The sequence below is a fragment of the Amblyraja radiata genome, chromosome 32 (assembly GCF_010909765.2).
Source record: "Amblyraja radiata isolate CabotCenter1 chromosome 32, sAmbRad1.1.pri, whole genome shotgun sequence".
Lineage (NCBI taxonomy): Eukaryota > Metazoa > Chordata > Chondrichthyes > Rajiformes > Rajidae > Amblyraja > Amblyraja radiata.
Window position 1 is genome coordinate 26,624,818 of NC_045987.1, and position 26,438 is coordinate 26,651,255.

The following is a 26,438-nucleotide window of genomic DNA, read 5'->3' on the forward strand; positions in this document are numbered from 1 at the left end:
GTCGAAGCCCTTCTTCAGACTGAAAAAGGGTCTCAACCCGAAACATTACCCATTCCTTCTCTCCAGAGATGCTATCCCGCTGAGTTACTCCAGTATTTTGTGCCTACCTAGAGGGTACTTCGGGAGCATTTGTAATTGGGCAATTCTACATGCGAGTTATTTAAAGTCCAGTTGACTGAATTTCAGAACCGGCATGTTCCAGTAAGGAGGAGGGCTAAGGATGGCAAAGTAAAGGAACTTTGTATCACCAAAGAGGTTGTGAATTTGATCAAAAAGGAAAAGGAAGCGCATGCAAGCTTTAAGAGGATGGAATCAGACAGGGTATTTTAGGAATATAAAGAAAGGAGGAAACAACTAGAAGGGCCAAAAGAGGCTATAAAATGGCTTTGGCAAGACAGATTAAAGGAATGCCAACATTTTTTATACACATTATAAACTGGAGGGTAACCATGGAGAAGGTAGGACCGCTCAAAGATCAAGAAAGTAATTTGTGCTTGGAACCTGGGATGTTGGTGAGATACTAAATAAGTACTTTGCATCTGCTTTCACCAAGAAGAAGGAGATGGTGGATAGCGAGTTCAGTGTAGAGAATACTAATATGCAAGGGCAATTTGAGATTTGAAATAAGGCCATGTTTGGCTACTTGAAGCGAATGAAATAGATAATTCCCCAGGATCTGATGGGACTTATTCCAGGTTATTGAGAGAGGCAAGAGATGAAATTGCGAGAGCCTTAACACAGATCTTTGCGTCAGCTCCAGCCACAAACGAGGTCCCAGAGCAGCTAAAGTTATTCCTTAATAAAGAAGGGAAGTAGAGAGAATCCAGCAAATTTATAGACTGATGAGACTGAGGTCAGTGGTGGGGAAGCTATTAGAGAGCATTCTTTTGGTATAGGATTTACTTCCATTTAGAAGAGAACAGATTAATTAGGGAGAGTCAGCATGGCTTTATTCAGGGCAGATTGTATTTTACTAACTAAGTGGAAGAGGTTTTTTGAGGTTACGAAGGTGATCGATGAGGGTAGGGCAGTGGATGTTGGCTACATGGATTTTAGTAAGGCATTTGATAAAGTTCCCCATGTTAGGCTGATCCAGAAGATGAAGATGCACAGGATTAACAGTGACTTGGTCATGTGAATTCAGAACTATTGAGAGAAGACAGAGGGATGTGGTGGAAGAATAAGCTAGAGGCTGGAGGTCTGTGACCAGTGGCGTTCCATGGGAATGTGTGCTGGCATCCTTGCTGTTTGATATTTATGTAAATGTCTTGGATATAAATGTGGATGGGTTGCTTTATAAGTTTGCAGTTGACACCTAGATTGCTGGGGTCGCAGATTGTGAGTATACAGTGGATTATAGATAAGCTACTGAAATGGGCAGAGAAATGACAGATGGAGTTTAATCTGAACATGTATGAGGTGTTGTCAGTTCTAAGGGGAAAATATACAATTAATGGCATGGCCTTTAACAGCGTTGATATATAGAAGAATCTTATGGCCCGGCCATAACCCCTGAAAGTGGCAACACAACCAGATAGTGTGGTATGCTTGCTTTCATAGGTCAGGGCATTGATAATAAGAGCCATGATGCAGCTTTATTGGGGGGGGGGCCTGATAGAGTATATAAAATTATGATTTTATAGGCATAAATAAGGTAGACTGCCAGAACATTTTTCCCAGGGTGAAAAAAAAAAACTAGAGGACACAGCTTGAAGGTGAGGAGCTTAGAGGGGATGTGTGGGGGTAGCGAGTGGCACGAAACACGCTACCATTGGTGGTTGAAGCAGACACAATAGTGGAGTCTAAAGGACTTTGGACAGGCATATGGATATGCAGGGAAAGGAGGGATATGGATTATGTGCAAGAAGATAAGAGATGGTCTTGGCACCAGGCACAGGCACTGTGGGCCAAAGGGCCTGTTTCTGTGCTGTACTGTTTTATGTTCTATTATCCAATACACACTCCAGAGATGGTCATGAAGGCCAGTTTATTTTGATGACCACCTTCCAGTAATACCTCATGAGCAAAGGGCACCAGAGTAGTTAGTGCTGTGACATCAGAGCAACAGAGACCCATGTTCGACCCTGACCACAGGTGCCATCTGAGCACAAATTCTCCCCAAGCAAATTTGCAAATTGTCCCCAATTGGATTTTTCCCACTGTGTTCCAGCTTCTTATGCATCAAAGGCAGGCCCTGCACCACCCCCTCCTCTCTTTTCCAGCTTTCCCTCTCCTGAAGAGATGCCCGGACAAAATGTCATCTGCCCATTCCACAGTTGCCACCTGACCTGCTGAGTTACTCCAGCACTTTATCTTTTGCTCAAGTTTCTAGTATCTGATTCTAGTTTCCTGTGTCTCCATATCAAAGGTATGCTGTTAACTGGTTCAATGGAAATTGCCTGTTTATGGTGTTAAATGGAAATGAAAGGGAAATGGATGGACAAAGTTTCAGGGCTCCAGGGTAATAGGGACTGTTGGGATTGTTCTGCTGGCATGAACACTGTGGGCCAAATCCCGCACTGTAATTAGGAAATCAGCCAAAAGAGGTGAAGTCCTACTTGTTAGATCTCTGTCCTTGTTCAATACACCAAAACAGTGAACAGGCGAGGGCAATCTCATATAACGCAATAGTTTTAAGATTCCACCTAATTCTAGGATCATGTGGCTGCCACCTGGATACCAGCAATAGGCAGCACAGCAACTGCAGCCATTTCCATCTCATTTACTATCTGCAATAGGCTAATGGGAGAAATGTCACATTGAAACTGCTCACACAAGGCAATTTGTGCCTAGAGAGCCATGCACTGCTGGGACCCAATGAATCTGCTGCAATTGCCAAATTTCTCCACGAATTATCTTTCTTAAAGCTTTGCAGGAACTGGGAGACTAGTCAGGATCAAGCGAAAGATGAACAGAGCAAAGAAATCCTTGATGAAAATCTGCTCCAGAGCGTTCTGGACCTCAGACTGGGGCAGATAGCTGTGCATTGACGCTCCCCATCCAACCTGACAGAGCTTGAGAGGATCTGCAGAGAAGAATGGGAGAAATTACCCAAATACAGGTGTGCCAAGCTTGTAGCGTCATACACGAGAAGACTTGAGGCTGTAATCGCTGCCAAAGTACTGAGTAAAGGGTCTAAATACTTATGCAAATATGATATTGTGGCGGCACCCGGTGGTTGGGCCACTAGCTACACAAACCCTCAGCAGTCGACGGTGGGGTCATGTGACTGGGCAATGGCAGGGAGGAGTTGTCATGGGGTATAGGGGTGTGTCCTGGTATATATAACAAACCCCAGGACAACCCTCTCTCTCGCTCTCTCTGACTTCGAGCTGAACAGCTCTCTTCTCTCTTTGGGTGAGTGTCCTTCCACCTTAGCAGGGGCTCAGCTCGAGCCCACGAGGCAACGCAGCAGCATCAACAACTTTATGTTAGAGGACCAACGTGCATGTATAACAAACCTATTATGCCTGAATAAAGTCACCCGTTTATTCACAACGTTTGGTGCCTCTATAATATTTCAGTTATTCTTTTTTAATTACTTTGCAAAAATTTCTAAACACCTGTTCTCGCTTTTTTATTATGGGGTATTGCGTATAGATTGGTGGTAAAAAAAGAATTTAATCCATTTTAGAATAAGACTGTAATGTAACAAAATATGGAAAAAGTGAAGGGGTCTGACTACTTTCTGAATGCACTGTAGATAGTTCCCTGAAAGTGGTGCACAGGTCGATAAAGTGGTCAAGAGGCTTTCGGTACATTGTTCTTCATCAGTCAGGTCATTGTGTATAGAAGTTGGGATGTAATGTTACAGTTGTACAAGACATCGGTATATAAATATATAGAAAAACAAAATGAGCTATGAAACAAAGGCAAGACAGCTAGAAACCAAAGAAAATCTATAAAATGCATTGCAACAACTATTACAATCATAACATTTTACATGAAACATAGTTTTAGGTACTTCCAGAGAAATAGGATCTTCAATTATTAACTATAATGTGTGATCTCCACACTCCACGCATGATATACATTGCCAATTGCCACAATGAATTGCAATCTAACATGGGTTAGTATTAGCACTGATTTATTTCACTGTCGAGCTGCAAAATGTCCTCTCAGCAAATTACACTGACATGCTCTGTGATGTGGCCATCTTTCATCATGCCAGTGAGATCTTCATTTTAAATAGCTTCCTTTTTCCAATTGTGTTTCAATTTAACCTCCATACCAGTAAAGGAGTCTGGAAATGCCCCTGTCACGTGAAAAATGTGTCTCTGAAAGGGTTTTTTTTTTTAACTTGGATACCATATAGTCCCACGTCATTTTACAAATCCCAATCTTATGAAGTCTATAGCATTTATACAATCCTTAGTATAACTCAAACTCAGTAAACAGGAAAGCTTGTTTAACGTGACTGCCACAATGCCACATCTTGACCAAGCAATGGACGTGCGCTTGCAAAGAGATCAATGATCACGATGTGCATTTGCTCTTTGTACCCATTTAGCTTACTAAAATATGCTGAAATGCCTTAAAATTGTTGAAAGCACAGTGATATTTTTACTTCAAAGTATGAAGTGGCTCTTTTACATTTAGTCATCTTCCAATGTCGATTCATTAGGTTTATTCCAACCACAATCTATTAGGTGCAAATCCTCAAGCATACTTCAAGTGCTATGATTGCACTTGAATATATTCTTAGATATCATCAGACATTTTTAAAGGAGATGCTCTTAACAGGTTTAAGAGATGGATATGATATGGCAAACATCTTTACCAAACATCGGGTTCATATCTGAAGGATTACAGTTCCATCACATTTTAAAACATAAACATGCAGTTTTTGCCAGATATAATGAAAATAGATCAATAATTAATTAACCTAGTTCAAAAAAGCAAACTAACAGCCAGACGTCTGTACAGTTCTATTATAAATCTCTTCTTTTAGCTAACAGTGTCTCTTTGCCTCAGTGGAAATGCAATTTTGTAGTTAGCCAAGAACCTAAAACCGCAGCAAGACCTCATAATAAACAAAATAATTTTCAGTTTGCACAAGTCCATAATGTTTGACTGCAATGTTTTAGTCCTTACACAAGTACATTGATTATTTCTGTGCAGAACTCAAAAGAAGAAAGAATCTTGAGGTTTGAACTGAGAAAGCAAGGAAATGACAAGGCACTCCATCGTCAGAACCAACAACCTCTGGCCCCTTTGAGGTCAATTTTCAGACCGCAATTTTGTGGAGACATTGACTCTCCAGCAGCGACAATGGAACATTCAAGAGGGTGCCATGCATAGAAACATAGAAATTAGGTGCAGGAGTAGGCCATTCGGCCCTTCGAGCCTGCACCGCAATTTAATATGATCATGGCTGATCATCCAACTCAGTATCCCGTACCTGCCTTCTCTCCATACCCTCTGATCCCCTTAGCCACAAGGGCCAAATCTAACTCCCTCTTAAATATAGCCAATGAACTGGCCTCAACTACCCTCTGTGGCAGAGAGTTCCAGAGATTCACCACTCTCTGTGTGAAAAAAGTTTTTCTCATCTCGGTTTTAAAGGATTTCCCCCTTATCCTTAAGCTGTGACCCCTTGTCCTGGACTTCCCCAACATCGGGAACAATCTTCCTGCATCTAGCCTGTCCAACCCCTTAAGAATTTTGTAAGTTTCTATAAGATCCCCTCTCAATCTCCTAAATTCTAGAGAGTATAAACCAAGTCTATCCAGTCTTTCTTCATAAGACAGTCCTGACATCCCAGGAATCAGTCTGGTGAACCTTCTCTGCACTCCCTCTGTGGCAATAATGTCCTTCCTCAGATTTGGAGACCAAGACTTGTGATCATTAAATGTAACAGAGGATCACGGACATTTCACAAGTATAACAAGTGATAATGGGGTGGTTTTACCTTGAATGTTGTGGAAAAGTAGCTGATTCCAGTGAAATTTGTATTTTATGATGCATTCCATTCTTCTTGAATAATGCCCGTTAATTTTCCCGCATGATACATATTGTAAGAAAGGAACTGTCACAAATTAACAAGTGTACGTTGAAAAATAGACCTTTACAGAGATGTAAGGCAATGAACAGCTACGACTGCTCCAGTAAGTTACTTCAAATATAAATGCACTTGAGACTATAAAAGTATACGATTACTGCCTTCTCTGATCAGTCACTCGAAATGCATCTCAGAATTTCAGGAACATGATTCAAAAGCAATATCAAATTTATTGATTGTGCTACTTCATTGCCGAGTCACCTTCACCACTGCTTACATTAATCAGTTCAGTAATGCACAATTGAAAATATAGTTATTTATCATGGATCATAATTCACTTAAAATTAAAAACCCATAGCCTTAAGCTAGATTGCCAAAACCCCTGTTGAAAAACACTAATTAAGCAGATGTAATGAAAATAAAAATACTTTATACAATTTTATTATTATCTTTGCTCGTATACAATGAAGTCTCAGATCGTTTCAATTATCTGGCTGCCATCAATTGTACCAAAGGGCGGAGAAAAGAGCTTCATTTCTGCTTTCCCATTTTCAAATTTGTAATAAGCATTAAGGATGTAGAGTTTGTGACAGCAACTCTTCAGCATAGCTCATTCCTTCTGACACAGTTATCGTTTTTGGGTCTCTGTAGCTTGATTAATACATACTGATCATCGCTGCATCATTAACTTCCACCAATTTAAGAGGTCCACTGATCTGTTGGAAACTCTTATATACAAAATTAATTGGAACGTCAGATTTCTGACTGTTAATAACAAGATCCCCTTCATTTCATCCAGATGTTCTGTCAACATTTAGGGCAAACGATGCAGTAATTGGTCTTTTCCATATTTCTATGTATGTTGGTGTTAAACATCTGTCAAAGAACGGAAAATGACTGACAGTTCACAAGTCTTAGAGTCATCGAGTGATTCGGCCCAACTTGCCCACATTGGCCAACAATGTCCCACTAGCTACACTAGTCCCACTAGCTACACTAGTCCCACTTTCGCTCCAAACCTGTCTTGGAGTCATAGACCACAAAGACAGGCCTTACTTATGAATGCCGACCAACTTGACCCATCTAAAACCATCATGTGCCCATGCCTGGCCCTTGTCCCTATGAACCTTTCCTATCCATGTATCTGCCCAAATGACTTTTAAATGCTGATTTTTTTTTTAGTTTAGTTCAGAGATATAGCGTGGAAACGATCCCAGCACATTGACACCATCCTACACCCACTAGGGACAATTTTTACATTTACCACAAGCCAATTAACCCACAAACCTGTACGTCTTTGGAGTGTAGGAGGAAACCGAAGTTCCCAGAGAAAACCCACGCAGATCACTGGGAGAGCGTACAAACTTCGTACAGACAGAACCCGTAGTCGGGATCCAACCCGGGTCTCCGGCGCTGCATTCGCTGTAAGGCAGCAACTCAACCTCTGCGTCACCGTGCCTCAACTACCTCCTCTGGCATCTCGTTCCATATATCCATCACATTCTGTGTGGAAAAAGTTGTCCCTCAGGTTCATATTATATCTTTCCCCTCCCCTTAAACCTATGCGCTCTAGTTCTTGATTTTCATTGTCCTATCAGGGATTTTCATTGTCCTATCAGGGACAAAGAATTTCATTGTCCTATCAGGGACACATGACAATAAACTCTCTTAAATCTTGAATCTTGATTCTCCTACCCCAAGACAGTGTGTTCACCTTATCTATTCCCATCATGATTTTATGTTCCTCAATAAGAACACTCCTCAGCCTCCTGCATTTCAAGGAATAAACTCCTAGCCTGCCCAACTGTTGCCAATAGCTCAGGCCCTCGAATCCTAGCAACATCCTCGGAAATCTTATCCGCACCCTGTAGTGGCAGATTATTATATCGTTCAAGAGATTGCTCCCTCTAGCCACTTAGGAGACAACATGGGGTTAGGAGCATGTCGTATTACGCATGTGAGCTCTCCATGAGACTTTTAGAGTTTCTCGAAAGATAAATCTTCATAACACAGTCTTTTGATTAATGGTTTCTTTAGTGTTGAAGAAAAACAGTAAGATATTCATCCAACCTTCTTCTGACTTTAATCTTCATCAAACTCCAGCATATCGCTTTTAAACGTTGAAAACACCTCATGTCTCGGCAAAACTCCACATGGTCGATGGGTTTTTGCCATGTTGACCTCTAAAATTAAACTAACAAACTAAGCTTCTGCACAAGAGAACCCAGCAGCAAACACGCCCCTGACTACGTTCCCAGATCCTACCCACATAATTACGGGCAGACTAAAATTTAAAGGCAAATGCCATAATTTATGCCACACAAAATTAAGCCAAATGGACATTGACGCGGAGACAACAACCTGGCTCTACACCCGGCTTGAGATCTAATAGCCCTGTCCCACGGTACGAGTTCATTCCAAGAGCTCTCAAAAAATCAAACTCGTGGTAAGCACGGAGAATAATAATAATAATTTTATTTATAGAGCACTTTAAAATCAATCATAGTTGCAACAAAGTGCTGTACATCACTAATCATTGACAAAAAAGTTAATACACACCAATAATAACAATTAAAAGATGGAGTAAGTAAAGATATTCAAAATAAAGAAATATTAAAAACGTAGAACGTAACAACAGAATGAACGTAGCGGGTACGTCGGAGCTCGGGGACGTCTCTTAGCGCTAACGGCAGGTACTCAGGAAGACTCGATAACGGCAGGTAAGCACGGGAAGACTCGTGAAGATTTTTCAACATGAAGAAAAATGTCCACGAGAGCCCCGAGTACCGATGAGTGGCCATTACTGTAAATCTCCGAATTCGAACCAGGGCAAACTCGGGAGAACTCTTGGAATGAACTCGTACCATGGGACAGGGGTTTAACTATTCCTTTGGTTTATGTTTCATTCGCAAGAAGAAGATAACATGCCAACATCTGTACACAATTCCCTGACCGATAAAGCTTTGCTCCAAATCTGGACTTTGTGCATGCTGTTTTCATTGGTTCAGTTGGATGGGAAATTTATTTCCTCAGAGTATAGAGATTTATTTAAAAGATAAAATTCATTAGTCAGTACAAAACCCTATAGAGATTTGACAGGTGAAAGTATGAGGTTTATTTCCAACCATTCATCATCTTTTCATTATATTTTAAAGAACAAACCTAACAGTTTAAAAAAAACAAAGTTAATGCTCATCAAATCTCACCACTGAAGTTGCAACACACGGGCAATATGAAGGCCTCATCTAATGAATCACAACCATGAGTTCAAACTGTAGGACTCCTTAGGGTCAATGAAAAACTCAAAAATACAAAGATGGTATCAATAATGGTGACCAGAACTAATGCAACAGTACAAAAAGCCTTTACATTCCCTGGCATCTAGCGATGATATCTGCAGTAATGGAAATGGGGGGGTACGCAGGGGGACGGCGTTCCCCTACTTTTCAGTTACCAGTTTATGTCCAATTTCTGTACTAGAAGGGAGTCAGAGACGTTTGTTAGCTATCCTCATATCTGCCAAGTAGTACGGATTTTCCGTATTTCGTACGGAAATGCAATACGAATACGGAAATACGAATTTGCGTTGTTAAATAGGGATTTAAAAAACATCCGTGTTGTTAAATACAGATTTTTTTTTTAAACGACCATGGATAATCGTTACAATGAGTCACCGCTGCACCGGCCACGAGACGAAAGCAAATTCTTAACTACCACTGTTAACACTTGTTAACAGCCAGTAGTTAACACGTAGTTATACAAAGTATCATTAATACATCGATCTACATTCCTCAGTAAATGTAATTGTGTTTTGACCAAGTATTAATGACACCGCGTCACGGAAGAATTTCTTAAAACTCACTGTCATTGAGGGCTCCGGACCGCGAGCACGGGCTTCTTCTGGTGTGCAGGTAAAGTCATTCACCCACGTTATTTCATTATTTTCTCACCCTCTCTCTCTCTCCCTCTCCCTCCATCCCTCGTTCTCTCTCCTTCTCTCGCTGTCTCTGTTTTTTGCTCTCTCCCTCCCTCCCTCGCGCGCTCTCTCTCTCTCTCTCTCTCTCTCTCCCGCTCCCCATCTCGTCTCTCTCTCGCTCTCTCACTCCCTCTCTCACCTCGGAATTCCCGGAATCATTTGGCGTGTTGCGGGGACGGCTGCATCTGCGGTTCCTTCCTGTTGGTGGGGTGGGGTGGGGGGGGGGGGGGGGGAAAGCCCTGGCCCATGGCGGTTCCTGGTCCATTCCCTCCGCGGGTGCCACCTGGCCCACTGAGTTCCTCCAGCACTCTGTGTTTTTTGTTTGGCTCTGGAGTTGAAGGTGGACACGGGGGGCTGGGGTGGCTCAGCGGGACAGGCGGCGGCTATGGGGAGTGGGTGGTGTTTCGGATCAAGACCCTTCTTCAGACAATCACAAGCACTCTCACCGTCGAGAGTTCAGTTCAGTCTGAAGAAGGGTCTTCTCTCCAGAGACGCTGCCTGTCCTGCTGAGTTACTCCAGCTTTATGTCTATCTTCAATTTCAGAGTTAAATAAAAAACACAGTGCTGGAGGAACTCAGCGGGCTAGGCGGCATCTGTGGAGGGAATTTAACAGGAATTCAATATTCTTCTTCAATAGGAAGGAACTGCAGATCAAAGATACTGGAGCGGATACTAGTATATTTGCTGCAGATCAGACATGACATTCTTCCGATTTAAATGTCACAACAAAGTGCAAGGACAGAAATTTCTTTAGCGTTATTTTTGTATGCAATATAAACAAATATAACTCACAATCCGATTGTTTAAATCCAACAGGATTTTCTTGTGTAGGTTATACAATTTCAAGACTGATTCCAGCTCTTCACTGCACGTGACAATACAGAGGTCACAGTGTATGCGCAATGACATCAAATTGTATGCAATGTGTATTTTGATGCCACTTATGCAAAATATGCTTGCACATTTAAAAGTCGATGACACACAAACATGAGCTAGATTTACCTGGGAGGAGGTGAGGTTTGTTTGGGGCGTTGAGATGACAGCACTCTAATATCGCTTGCAGCCTGCTCTGGACAATCCTTGCTTCACAATTCTTGCTGCCAAGGACTGCACACATGCTCAAACTCATGATGCTCAAACATGGCCCAAACGTATCTCCAAGCACTCCCACACCACCTGACTATATTGCGCCCGCGGCCGGAGGATCGGCCGCGGGCCCGGTGGACTCGGCCGCGGGCCCAGTGGACAACATCATCGGGAGCTCGCAGGTCACAGGTTGGCGACCTGTTCTCCAGAGCTCCCGCAACAGCTGCGTCCGCTGGATTGGAAGGCTGCAGCTTCGGCAGCTTCGACCACCCCGGGCCGCGGAGTTTGAACCGGCCCGTTCGCGGAGCTTGGATTCAGCTGCAGGACTGACATTACTTACCATCACCCGGCGAGGTCACAACATCCGAAGCCTGGATCGCCTCGGCGCAGAGGGAGAATAAGAAGGGAAGAGACAAAGACTTAAGACTTTTGCCTTCCATCACAGTGAGGAGGTGCCTGGTGAACTCACTGCGGTGGATGTTAATTTGTGTTTATTGTGTGTTTTTGTCATTTTTTACTATATGTAGGACTGCAAGGCAACGAAGTTTCGTTCAGACCGCAAGTTCTGAATGACAATAAAGGCTACTTTACTTTACTTTACATCTAGCTGCTAATGTCCTGCAAATTAGTATCCTTCCCTTTTTCTCCATGAACTGCCCTGATTCCAGCCTCATTCTCCCAATTACTGTCAAAAAACTCTCCAGACCCAGTAATTTGTATCCTACTTAGTTATTTTTTCTGCTAATGTACATCTGGGTAGCAATAGATCACCATTGTGAACCCACCTCACATTCTAAACCATTACAGGTTTTTCATACAACATAGTCTATTGTTCCTTAGGTGCTTAAGAATCTCTAGGCCAGGAGGATAAAAATATTAAAGCCCATTTCGCATGAATATACAAACTGAATCAGATATCGAAGGCACCTTGAGCGCAGCCAAGTATTTTCCACAAGTACTTGGCACTGGTGTGTAAATAGTGAGAGCTTTCTGACACAATTGTTGAGCAATGGCCTTGACCTAATTAATTTAAACTGGGCTCTTACTGCCCAGTTCCAGGACAAGCTTCCAGTGATGTCAGCAGTGTAACCAGTTGGGATGACATGGTGATGTGGTTTTAACCACAGCATGGGGCTACCTTCACAAGCACTTCACCAGTTTTAAGGAACTAATGCCCAGAACCAGTTCAGGAACATTCAGGAATTGGAAATGAACACTGCCCTGTCAGCATTCACAGCTAGGTTTGGGAACAGCTCCATTCAAGATGGCAGGAAATGGCAGAGAATTGTGGATGCAGCCCAGACCATCACACAAACCAACCTCCCTTCCACTGATGGACACAAAAAGCTGGAGTAACTTGGCACGTCAGACAACAGCTTTGACAAAAATAAATAGGTGACGTTTTGACTGAGTCTCGACCCAAAATGTCACCCTTTCCTTTTCTCCAGAGCTGCTGCCTGACCCGCTGAGTTGTTCCAACTTATTATGCCTATCTTTGGTTTAAACCAGCATCTGATGTTCCTTCCTACACACTCCCTTCCATTGACTCCATCTACACCTCACGCTGCCTCAGCAAGGCCAGCAGCATAATCAAGGATGAGTTACACCCTGGCCACTCCCTCCTCTCCCCTCTTACATCAGGCAAAATCTATATATGTGTGAAAACACACACCTCCAGATTCAGGAACAGTTTCTTCCCAGCTGTTATTAAGCAACTGAACTATCCTACCACAACTAGAAATCAGTCCTGAGCTACTATGTACCTCATTGGTGACCCTTGAACTATCTTTGATTGGACTTTTTTGGCTTTATTTTTCACTAAACATTATTCCCTTATCATGTGTTTAAGAAGGAACTGCAGATGCTGGAAAATCGAAGGTACACAAAAATGCTGGAGAAACTCAGCAGGTGCAGCAGCATCTATGGAGCGAAGGAAATAGGCAACGTTTCGGGCCGAAACCCTTCTTCAGACTGATGGAAGGTGGGGGAGGGGGCGGGGAGAAGAAAGGAAAAAGGAGGAGGAGGAGCCCGAATGCTGAGGGAGAGATAGGAAGGGGAGGAGACAGCAAGGGCTAACAAAATTGGGAGAATTCAATGTTCATGCCCCCAGAATGCAGACTCCCCAAGCGGAATATGAGGTGCTGTTCCTCCAATTTCCGGTGTTGCTCACTCTGACCGTGGAGGAGACCCAGGACAGAGAGGTCGGATACGGAATGGGAGGGGGAGTTGAAGTAAAGCACACTGTGAATGGCTCGATTGTAATCATGTATTGTCTTTCTGCTGACTGGTTAGCATGCAACAAAAGCTTTTCACTATACATCAGTACACGTGACAATAAACTAAACTGAATCCCAAAACTCATTTATGATTTTAAATGCAATATTAAACCAACAAGATTAAGAATTACAGCTGTATACTTTCAAAGTATTCTGAACTAATTAGATTGGAAGAGTAAACACAGGAACTGCAGATGCTGGAGTATTGAGCAAAAGCACAAAGTGCTGGAGTAACTTTGTGGATCAGGCAGCACCTGTGTACAGCCTGTCCATTCCCTCCACAGATGCTGCCTGACCCAGTGACTTACTCCAGCACTTTGTGTGTTTAGCTTAATTAAATTAGAAAATGTGACTACATCTGCTGCAAGTTAATTAAAATGAAAGTTTCAAATCAATGAATGAGATACCTGGTATGATAATTTTCATGTGTGCTCAGGACTGATATTAAGCAATCCATAATCATTACTGTGAAATTCAAGATTACTGGCTTGAATCTTGGGTGAAGAATAGCATTGTCAATGGCCTACCTGTATAGTAAACACATTTCCACTCCATAGTTCTTGCTCCCAAACCTACTAATAAGTAACAGAGGAAATCATCGTTCGAAAGTTACCTTCACCATTTTATTAGCATAATCGACAAATGACCACAGAAAATAAAGCGTCTTATCATGACTCACTTCATATCTCAGACAGGCATTACTCTGAAATAACATTTCTAAGAAAGTAGATTCATTAAATATTTTTAAAAAAACATGGTTAAGCACACAGAAAATAATGATAAATAACAATAAAAATTTGTTGAGGTATGCTTTTTTCCTTGGTAGTTAATTTCAGCAAGTATAAAATCTTACCCTGAATATATTGATAATATAAGTGGCATCACAATTGAACTTCGTCTTTAATAATGATCGTGACTCCAATTGCAAACAATTTCTATTTTTTGGTTCTTGCCACACTTTGGAAGGCAAAGACTGTGTTGTGTTGTACATATGCCAGTCGCCCTGCAGTACATCATTTAAGAAGCTATTAACACATCTTGATGATAAATGTCAGCGGATGATTTGACTACAACAGGGACCATTGCCAAGATTGACCCTATCCTTGCCTAATGTCTACAAGTGCATGAACCCACTGGGAATCACTGCATGGTGATCACAAGCACTATTCTTCCACCCCTAATAAAAAGAGACGATGATGCTAGTTAACATTGGGGGGAGACTGGGAACTCAACCTGAAAAATGTGTTATTTGCACGGTTCAGCTGTTCGTTTGACAATCCTGCTGAGCCATTGGTCAGCGATAAGAAACTCAGTGCCGAAATTTAAATATCTGCATTAATATTACAAATCTAGTTTAACAGACAATTAAAGATATTTTAAAAACTAAAAAAAATCCTCCAAACATTATTTTTAAAAGATAGATTCAGAATGCTGAATAGGTAAAGCTAGGAAGATTTAAATGTTTCTGGTTTAACACTGTCATCCAGTTTGATGACGTTATTAATTCCATTAAATCTCAAACAATTGTTGACATCAATTTCAGGTGTTTTAAGAACATGTCTTCCTTCAAAATGATTATTAAGAGAAAAGGTCAGTTTGTTACCAATGATTAATTTATTAACCAGAGACTGGTATTTGTTTTAATTGATAAGTCAAAGGAGAAATTTCTGACATACCACTTTTTATAGTCATTGTTATACAGCACGGAAACACAACCTTCAGCCCAACTTGCCTATGGTGACCAAAATGCCCCATCTACAGTAGCTGTACCTGTCCACATTTGCCCATATCCCGCAAAATCTTTCCTATCCATGTTCCTGTCCAAATATCTTTTAAATATTATTATAGTGCCTGCGTCAATCACCTCCCTTGGCAGCTCTTACCGTATACCCACCAACCTCTGTGTGAAAAAGTTGGTCCTTGGGTTCCTATTAAATCTCTCACTAAAAGACTGTGCATTCACCCCATCAATTCTCCTCATGACCTCTAAGATCACCACTCGTCCTCCTGCACTCTAAGAAATAAAGTACTAGCCTGTACAACCTCACCTAATGGCTCAGGCCTTCAAGTCCTGTCTACATCCTCGTAAATCTTCTCTGCACTCTTCCCAGCTTAACAACATCCTTCCAATAGCCGAGTGACCAAAACTGAACACAATACTCCAAATCACCAACATCTTGTACAACTGTAACATAACCTCCCAACTTCCATGCTCAATACCCTGACTAATAGGTACGGAGAGGGTCGACGTGTTAAAATGCTCAACTGGGGTAAGGCCAACTTTGAGGGTATGAGCAAAGGTCTCGCTCAAGTTGACTGGAGCAGGTTATTAGAGGAGGAAGGAACATCGGCCAAGTGGGATGTTTTTAAAAGTGTACTGACGAAAGCTCAGGATATGTATGTCCCCGTTAGAGTGAAGGGCAAAGCAGGCAAACGTATGGAAGCTTGGCTGACGAGGGATATTGAGGCGTTGGTCAAAAACAAGAAGGATGCATGAGACAGGTATAGGCAGCTGGGATCAAGTGCATCCCTAGGAGTTTCAGGAATTAAGGAATAAATTGAAAAAGGAGAACAGAAGGGCAATAAGCTCTGGAGGGTAGCATTAAGGGCAATCCCAAAAGTTTCTATAAATACATAAGGGGGAAAAAGGGTAACTAGAGAGAGAGTGGGACCTCTCAGGAATCAAAGCGGTCACCTTTGTGTGGAGTCACAGGAGTTGGGCAAGGTCCTCAATGAGTATTTCTCTTCTGTATTTACCGAGGAGAAAGACAGTAGGATGGAGAACTTGGGGCAGTTAATGGAAGTGGCTTGAGAGCAGTCAATGTTACCGTCGAAGAAGTACTGAAGGTATTGTGGTGTATGAAGGTGGACAAATCTCCAGGGCCTGATCAGATATATCCGAGGACATTGCGGGAAACTAGAGAGCTATATTGTGGGAGCCCTGGTTGAAATTTACGAGTCGTCCTTAAATACAGGAGAGGTGCCGGAAGACTGGAGGGTGGAAAATGTGGTGCCTCTTTTCAAGAAGGGCTGCAGGGAAAATGCTGGGACCTATAGGCTGGTGAGCTTAATATCTGTAGTTGGAAAGTTACTAGAGAGTATTCTGAGGGATAGGTTATACAGACATTTGGATGGGCAAGGGTTGATTAGGGACAGTCAGCATGGTTTTGTACGTGGGAGGTCGTGTCTCATAAATCTGATTGATTTTTTTGAAGACGTGACCAAAAAGGTCAATGAGGGCAGAGCTGTAGATGTTGTGTACATGGATTTCAGGAAGGCATTCGACAAGGTTCCGCATAGTAGGCTGCTCTGGAAGGTTAGATCACATGGGATCCAAGGAGAGATAACTGAATGGATAGCAAATTGGCTCCATGGAAGGAAGAAGAGGGTGATGGTGGAAGGTTGCTTCTCGGACTGGAGGCCTGTGACTAGTGGTGTGCCTGAGGGTTCGGTACTGGGCCCGTTAGTGTTTGTCATCTACCTCAATGACTTGGATGAGAACATACAGGGCAAGATTAGCAAGTTTGCTGATGATACAAAAGTTAGTGGTTTTGCAGATAGTGAAGATGGTTGTGAAAAATTGCTGCAGGATCTGGATCAATTGGCCAGGTGGGCGGAAGAATGGTTGATAAAATTTAATACAGAGAAGTGTGAAGTGTTCATTTTGGGACATCGAATAAGGGCAGGAACTAGTAAATGGTAGGCCTCTGGGTAGTGTTGTAGAGCAGAGGGATCTAGGAGTGCACATGCATGGTTACTTGAAGGACTCGTCGCAGGTAGATAAATTGGTCAAAAAGGCTTTTGGCACTTTAGCCTTTATTAAAATCTGATAACGTGCACTTTAACCATATGTGATTTTTTTATATTACAAATCTCAAATTGTGGAGTACAGAGGCAAATAAATAAATGATGGGTCTTTGTCCCAAACATTATGGAGGGCACTGTAGGCTCAAGGTGAAGGGGAAAGATTGAATAGGAATCTGAGGGGTAACTTTTTCACCAGGGTGGTAGGTGTATGGTACAAGCTGCCAGAGGAGGTAGTTGAGGCTGGGATTATCCCATCGTTTAAAAAACAGTTAGACAGGTTCATGGATAGGACAGGTTTGGAGGGATATGGACCAAGTGCAGGCAAGTGGGACTAGTGTAGCTGCGACATTGTTGGCAAGTTGGGACTCTGTGACTCTTTGAAGAACAATGTACCAAAAGCCTTCTTGACCAATTTACATGTGATGCCACTTGTACCTGCACTTTTAGATCCCTCTGCCTTATGACACGCCCAGAGCCCTGCCGTTCACTGTTAACGTTCTGTCCTGGTTTAACTTCCCAAAGTGTAACACCGCACGCATATCTATATTAAACTCCATGAACCATTCTTCAGCCCACTTGCCCAACTGATCAAAATCCTGCTGTAATTTTTGATAACCATCTTCACTGTCTAGGATACCATCTACAATGTGATCTACACAATTACTAATCATGCCTTCTACATTCTCATCCAAATCCTTAATATAAATTGCAAACAGCAATGGGCTAGCTCCAATTCCTGAGGCACACCACTGGTCACATGCCTGAAAAACAACCTTCCACCATCGCTCCCTGCTTCCTATCCTCTATCCAGTCGATGAACTCTCCCTGGATCCCATGTGATCTAACCTTCCAGAGCCACCAACTATGCAGAATCTTATCAAATGCTTTGCTGACATGCTTTGCCCTCATCACCCTTTTTGGTTACCTCTTCAAAATACTCTTATTCATAATAAATTGCAATCTCTCACATAAAGAAAATGCTGACTATCCCTAATCAGCCCTATCTATCCAAATGCAAAGATATCTAATCCCTCAGAATCCTTTCAGTAACTTGCCTACCATAAATATAAGGCTCACTGGTCAAACGTACCCAGGCTTTTTTCAGAAGCAAATTAAAATTTTAACAGTGATTTATATTTCTGTCACAACATAGAGATTATTTAAATCTGAGCATGTAAATTATCTACCTAATATCATACAGTTAATAATCATTAAGGTGCATTTAAATAAAATTAGTCTCACGGGTTCAGAAAATGAACATTTGATTAACAAATTTGATACAATTCAGTCCTCAAGAAGTAATCTAATATTGAAAGGCAGTCAATATTTAAAAAATTCAAAATATGCTTAAAATTTGCTTTTAAGATTTAGAATCTGCGCAATAATATTTTTCACTGCAAATGTTCTAGTAATCAATTAATTTGAATTTAAATACCTAGTCATTGCACGAGCTGCAATGTTTATTTTTCAGCTAAACAGACACTGCACTATTTAGCCCAACACTTTATGTAACATATGGAAGAAAGCTTGTAATTCAGTTACATACTGGAAACTACAATCAAGTTATTTTGTGGTTCACAGAGCCAGTGTCACAGTGATCATTAGCCCATGAATAATGGAACAATGGGCCTAATCATAAATCAGACAGTTCAAATGAAAACACCATGCCCCATCCACAATTCTGCTTTTGGCACAACCCCTGATATTATAAGACCACTTTAACAAACAAGCAAGCACAAATTGATTCCAGAGGGTCTATCTATGAGAAAAAACTTTAATAGACCAGGTTAACCTCCAACTCTGTGAATCTTATCATGTGTTACATGCAATGTAAAGTGTATTTGCAGGGTTTTTCATCATAGTGAGAAGATTGTTGGTAAGAGGCAACCACAATCACAGTATGAATGGAATGGAATTGTTGCAAGATAGAAAGAATGTGATAGAATTATTCCCTTTAGCAATAGTGGAAATGGTGGTGGTGAAAAGGTAATAAGATTTTATTCATGATTGATCGCATTGCATACACTGGAGCTGCTTTCTTTGTTTTGAATGGCTCTAGTTTTTCCATTAAGAGAATGGATCGGCTGGGCTGATATTTGGTGGAATTTAGAATGAAGAGAGGGGATCTTATAGAAACATATAACGTTCTTATGGATTGGACAGGCTAGATGCACGGAAAATGTTCCCAATGTTGGGGGAGTCCAGAACTAGGGGTCACAGTTTAAGCATAAGGGGTAGGCTATTTAGGACTGCGAGGATTAAAAACGTTTTCACCCAGAGAGTTGTGAATCTGTAGAATTCTCTGCCACAGAAGGCAGTGGAGGCCAATTCACTGGATGATTTCAAGAGAGAGTTAGATATAGCTCTTAGGGCTAGTGGAATTAAGGGATATGGGGAGAAAGCAGGAACGAGGTACTGATTTTGGATGATCAGCCATGATCATATTGAATGGCAGTGCTGGCTCGAATGGCCGACTCTTGTACCTATTTTCTAAGTTTCTATGTTTCTTTAATTCTTCCCAGATTACTGAAACTAGTGGGCTGAAGCTTGCTGGCAAATGTTGCCAGTTCCAGAGCAAGTTGTCAGCATTTACTTGTGTCAGTGCAAGCGAGTTTGGGACTTGCCAAATTTGCTGACAGATTCTTAGCAGCATGGCTACATATAGGAAATCCAGTAATGCAGCGTAGATCTGCTGAGGAATCGGCTTGCTGATTCTGCACCAGGTTGGGGCTAACGCGAGCGTCCTTTCAATTCAATGGAGATTTTACCATTTACTTTAAAAAAGCTGCAGGAATTTGCTTATTTCATGATAAAATATATTTAATTATTTTATTTTAACTAATATAATACTTGATATACTCAGAAGCATTCTGAAAGGCAGACAAGTTCCAGCATGTATACATAGTGTTAATGGCATCCATGGACTCGATCGTGACCAGGATGGACTCGGCTAACAAGATTAGTTTGAATTCTCACAGAGCGCAGAGCAATGGAAAATCCAATCATTGATTGAGTGAAGGTTTCACTCAGCAAAATGCAGCCTTGGTTCTTGAGTGGAACTTCACAGAACTAAAGCAACATGGTGCATCTTAATTACATACAGTTCTGTTATACAATAGTTGCATTCCTTAGAAACCCCATGCTATATGAAATCATGGTATAAAGTTTGTTAATGGGAGAAAGGGAGTTAGGGGCTACAGGGTTTCAGAATCGCAGTAACAGTTATTTTACTGCAAGATTTAAAAAAATAAAGATTATTTTAATAACTTGTATAATTTTGTTACTGCTAGCTAAATATATAAAAGGTTGTATGTTACATTAGTTAACAGAGTACCATTGAACAAGTGACTACAGAAGTGATTGCTTTCAATGGCGACCCATGGTTAAAGTAGCAGCTGTGTTTTTAAGAGACAATGATCAACATGGAAACAGTTTTCCTCTCATACATTGTTTAAATCCAAGACAACTTTTTTTCCTCATTGTCAATTTCTAAAGTATCGTTTAAAGTGATTCTTCAGTTCCTGATGAAAATTATGATATAACGATTTTGTTCCGTTTAATACAAATAAAGTTCCCCAATTCATCACTTGTGTTACATCCAATTTTCTTTATGGAAACACACGTAATGGCAGAACAAACTGTGGTATACAATTGTAGAATCCAACAATAATTTACAAATAATTAATGTGTCAGATAAATGTCAGAATTATAAAGCTGCAGCAAGAATTGTATTGTTCTGGTTCCTATATAGTTCACATAACAAACACTCTCCCTTGCCTTGCGTGACATGAATATCCTTCAATTTACATTATTCACTTATCTTTCCCATTGAATTTAATTCACTGTTTATCTTGACCATTCCATAGTCCCATCAGGGACAACATCCTCATCACTCTCCAAATGACGAAGCTGCTCCTGAAAATTTTCTTGTTACTGAATTTACTAGTGACCACCTAACATCTAACCAGGGTATCTAGGGTAGATGTCAGAACCTTTTTTCCCCAGGGTGGAAATGTCCAACATTAGAGAGAGCATAGCTATAAGGTGAGAGGGGGAAAGTTTAATGGAGCCGTGCAAGGCAAGTTTTTTTTTTTGTTTTTTTTACAGAGTGGTGGGAGCCTGGAACACATTGCCAGTGGTGGTGATGGAGGCAAATACAATAGTGGCACTTCAGAGGCTTTTAAATAGGCATGTGAAATTTCAGGGAATAGAGGGGTATGGATCATATACAGTCAGATCACATCAGTTCAGTTAGGCATCATGTTCAGCACTAACATTGTGGACTGAAGGGCTCATTCCTGTGCTGGACTTTTCTATGGTCTCTTTCCTGTATTATAACAAACACACATTCTCAGATATACTCCATTGGCTTCAAGATGTTTTTACAAGTCATCAGCCATGATTGCATGGCAGGGTAGACTTGATGGGCCAAATGGCCTAATTCTGCTCCTGTACTGTATTTCTGTATTTCTGCTTTATTGAGCTGTTTAAAGAGCATTGTCAGGCCACTTCTCATACAGCAAAGGGCCCTGTTCTGTTGTCTTTTCTCATAGATGCAGCCATTAAGTTTGGTATTATTTGGTATTATTCTTAGAAATGTTTTATGTATATTTGTTAATATTTCCATATTTTCTTGGAAGGAGGAACAGGAATGTACATTGTACTTGGTGGGTGGTCCACCCAAATTCTGTACAAATTTAGCTCAACCTCTGCTTTTTTACATCCATTTCAGTAACCCGACCCGACCCGACCCGACTCGCAGTGTAATCAACGTTGTGGGGGAACAGTTTGTGTTAATAAATTATAATTCTGAAAATGAGAAGATTTTTACCAAATAACTTTTATTTTTACGAGGATGTTTCGTAACCGGCTTCTGCCCGCGCACTAGTATCTTTGCTCCGCTATGGGATCTTTGGTGCGGAGACGGAAGCCGGTTACGGAAATGGGGCCGAAAATTACCCATGAATCTGCCCATGATCGTACTATGTCTTTTTCGTCGAGTGATCTATCTTGCTTGCTATAGGATCTTTGTTCCATCTGACACAATCACCAATTTGTATAACAGTAACAGTCCACTTCCTGCCTTGTATTAAGTTCGATACCCATTGTATTTGATTTAATTTATTCAATTGTCCCTCTCACTCCCAGACACAAATTTATTTACAGAAAAGCAGCTCTGTAGCATCATAAACCCATTTTTGTTGCTTGCTCTTTCTGCATGTGCAGTTTCAGAACTTTACACTGGATTATTTGCTGATGGAGTCAGGTGTTTCTTCACTTCATTACTAGGGATATGTTGATGCTTTCAGCAACTTTCTCCATCAATGATTCAGTACTTTACAGTTGGCTTTTGCTCCATAACTTGTCATTGATGGAAAGCACAAACGGTCAGACAATCTCTACTGCAGATCTAGATCTTAAATAAAAGGGTCAAGAAACTCTATCAGACGGACATTCACAGAGACAAGACTAAACATGTGCTGCAGCCACTTTTGCTGAACAGGCAAGATATAGTATTGACTATATCCTCATAAATGTTCTCTGCACACTTTCCAGCTTAACAACATTCTTCATACAGCAGGGTGACCAAAACTGAACACAATACTCCAAATGCAGCCTCACTAATACCTCGTACAACTGTGGCATAACATCCCAACTTCTATATTCAACACCCTGACTGATGAAAGAAGGCCAATGTATCAAAAGTCTTCTGAACCACCCTGTACCTGTGACACCACTTTGAGGGAACTATGTACCTCCAATCCTAGATCCCTCTGCTCTACTACATTCCCCAGTGCCCTTCCATTCACTGCCCTGGTTTGACTTCCCTTTATGCAACATCTTGTACTTCTCAATCCCATTCCTCAGCTCTCCTGCACAACTGATCAAGAATCCTGGAATACTTTAAATTATTTTGGTATTATTTTTTTATTGTTCCATTTCTATTTTGGTATTTTCACGTACTACTTCAAAAGACTATTATTCTTACAAAATTCTCCTGGGCCAAACTGCTTTCTAGGAAAATGACATTACAGCAATATCACTTGTAAAAGGTTCGGTAAATTCAGTTATTGCCCAGAACACTGATTAATATTAATGTATGCAAAGAAAAATGAATTTTTAGCAGCAACTAATTTCTAAAATGCTGCCCCATTCACAGCAGCCAATAAACTGGTCTTCAAAAAGAACATGATAATAGTTTTTGGCTTTAGTTTTATGTCTCTAGTCGGCCCTAAAGAATTTCTCAGTATCAATTTCAATCAGAAGCATTCTTGATTAATCCCAAGGCAATTTGTTAACATTACAGCACCGCACGGCATGGAGGCTGACATGCGAGAAAATTCTTCGCTCATTTGTTGACACATTTGTGGCCATTAGCAAAGGAACAACAACATCCATTGGAGATCGAAGTGGAGCTCTAAAGAGGTGGAGATACGCAATACAAGGTCAGGGTACAGAATAACTTCAGAACAGCAAAATGGGGTAGAATCTACATGAATGCTAGCCACAATAATCTGCCTGTCAGTACAACTTCAGTGGAGAAACTTTTAGAAAAAATGATCAAGGAAAATAAATTGATCAAATGGACAGGCAGAGAGTGCCAGGGACCTAGGTTAATTGGCCATTGTAAATCGTGCGGAGTGCAGGGAGTGGATGGGAAAGTAACATAACATAGAACTCGTGTGAATGGGTGATCAATGGTCAGCGTAGACTAGCTGCCTGAAGTGCCTTTTTCCATGGTGCATCTCTAAAATTAAACTGCTGATGTACACTTAAGTTTCTAAACGCCTGGGACATGCACAATTAAGTTTTTAAATGAGAAGCAAGCCCATGCATACACCAGGACAATTACTCAGGTATAGTGAACCTGACTTTCAAATGCCATTTGGTGAAGTGCCACAAGTTAAGCCTGTTACCATGGCCAAAGGCTATTTGGGGGGGGGGGGGGGGGGGGGGGGGGAGGGAAGCAAAAGTATCAGCATTGCTATAAAGTTCAAATTGGTTGAGGGGGGGACAACTACTTTTGATACATTTTAATAAATTACACAAATAATTGAACCTACAAATGCAGGGCAAAATTCAGAAATTTGCAAATGCCACAAACCTTGGACGTTGTGTAAATAATGGCAGGAATTTCACTCAAAATGACCTGCATACCACCAATTAACATACATAGAAAATAGGTGCAGGAGGAGGCTATTCGGCCCTTCGAGCCAGCACCGCCATTCATTGTGATCATGGCTGATCATCCCCTATCAATAACCCGTGCCTGCCTTCGCCCATATCCTTTGACTCCACTAGCCCCTAGAGCTCTATCTAGCTCTCTCTTAAATCCATCCAGTGATTTGGCCTCCACTACCCTCTGTGGCAGGGAATTCCATAAATTCAGAACTCCCTGGGTGAAAACGTTTTTTCTCACGTCTTAACGTCTTAAATGACCTCCCCTTTATTCTAAGACTGTGGCCCCTGGTTCTGGACTCGCCCAACATTGGGAACATTTTTCTTGCATCTAGCTTGTCCAGTCCTTTTAGTGGGCGGCACGACTCTTGTCAGCAGCGGCCTCTGCAGTCCGTCTGTCTTTTTATTGTTTTCTGTCTTGTTCTATGTAGTTTTTATTGTTTTTTTTGTCGGGGTATGTGTGTGGGGGTGGGGTGGGGGAACTTTAAGGTCTTTCCACTGCACGGGAGACCCGACCTTTTCTTTGTCGGGTCTCCGTTGTCGTTGGGGCTGCAACGTGGAGCGGCGTCCAACAGGAATGACCTGGGACTCCAGTCGCGGAGCTGCGGATTTACTCACCATCACGGAGCTGGCCGAGTCCGGAGCGGGTGTAGCTGTGGTGGAGCGCTGCTGTGACCCCGACACCCGGAGATTCGGAAGCTCCTACCGCAGGTCTGTGGACGGTAATGCCGGGAGCCCGCGGGTCCCTGGTGGGAGACCGCTTTTCGGGGCTTCCGCAGCGGCGACTTCTCCCGCCCGAGTTGCGGGGTTGAAAATTACCTGGAGCGGGGCCTTACATCACCGCCCCGCGCGGCTTGGAATGGCCGCGGGACTTTGTGAGCTCCCGCCGGAGCTCCAACACCAAGAGCCCGCCAGGGCTCCAACACCAAGAGCCCGCCGGGGCTCCAACACCAAGACCCGGTGCGTGGCCTTGCATCGCCCGGCGTGGCTTTAATGGCTGCGGGACATTTAACATGCCCGCCGGGGGCTTTGACTCTGTCTTTAACTCTGACATGGGGGGGGGGGGGGAAGAGGGGAGTGCAGGGGAGAGATATGTTTAAGTTTTGCCTTCCATCACAGTGAGGAGGACCCACTGTGATGGATGTTTATGTGAATTGAATTGTGTTGGTGTGTGTCTTGGTTCTTTTTTTCATATGGCTGCAGAAACCAAATTTCGTTTGAACCTCATGTGAGGTTCAAATGATCATAAAAGGTATTGTATTGTATAATGTTATATGTTTCTATAAGATCCCCCTCATCCTTCTAAACTCCAGTGAATACAAGCCTAATCTTTTCAATCTTTCCTCATATGACAGTCCCGCCATCCCAGGGATCAATCTCGTGAACCTCCGCTGCACTGCCTCAATCACAAGGATGTCCTTCCTCAATTTAGGAGACCAAAACTGTACACAATACTCCAGATGTGGTCTCACCAGAGCCCTATGCAACTGCAGAAGAACCTCTTTTCTCCTATACTGAAATCCTCTTGTTATGAAGGCCAACATTCCATTAGCTTTCTTCACTGCCTGCTGTACCTGTAAGCCAACTTTTAGTGACCGGTATACAAGGACGCCCAAGTCTCACTGCACCTCCCCCTTACCTAACCTAACTCCATTGAGATAATAATCTGTTCCCTTGTTTTTGCCGCCAAAGTGGATAACCTCACATTTTACGTTCTACTCCCCCCTCCTCTCACTTCAGCCAACCTCAGGGGTGGAAGATTGCAACCTTCACGTGGTCCGCCCTGTTTCGACTAATGCAATCAACTCGACGTGCACAAACGGAAGATCAAATAGAACAAGTTGTCCAACAACTTTAGGCTGTGCACGCCACACGAAAGAAGAAGCCAACCTCAACCAGTCCAATGAGTAACACTTTCAAGGACCTGTCCCACTTGGCGATTTTTTCGGTGAATGCCGTTGTCATATCAGTGTCGCCAAAAGATTTTGAACATTTCAAAATCCAGCTGCGACACAAAAATGTTGCGACACTTGAAAAAACACCGCGCGTCATATGTCATCACGGCGCATCATGCCGCAAATTTTTCAGTGACCTGATACGTCTGTCAATGAT

General features: G+C 42.0%; 1 protein-coding gene and 1 long non-coding RNA gene across 5 annotated transcripts in view; one reads left to right on the forward strand and one right to left on the reverse strand.

Annotated features, from left to right (window-relative positions):
* LOC116990966 (DAB2 interacting protein) overlaps window positions 1-26,438 on the reverse strand; it is a 649,973-nt gene that overhangs the window by 197,609 nt on the left and 425,926 nt on the right. The gene's annotated exons all lie outside the window — the stretch shown is intronic.
* LOC116990969 lies at window positions 16,693-23,446 on the forward strand. The gene is made up of 3 exons (XR_004416674.1): window positions 16,693-16,802; window positions 19,017-19,019; window positions 23,435-23,446. It is a non-coding gene; the product is annotated as an uncharacterized LOC116990969 (long non-coding RNA).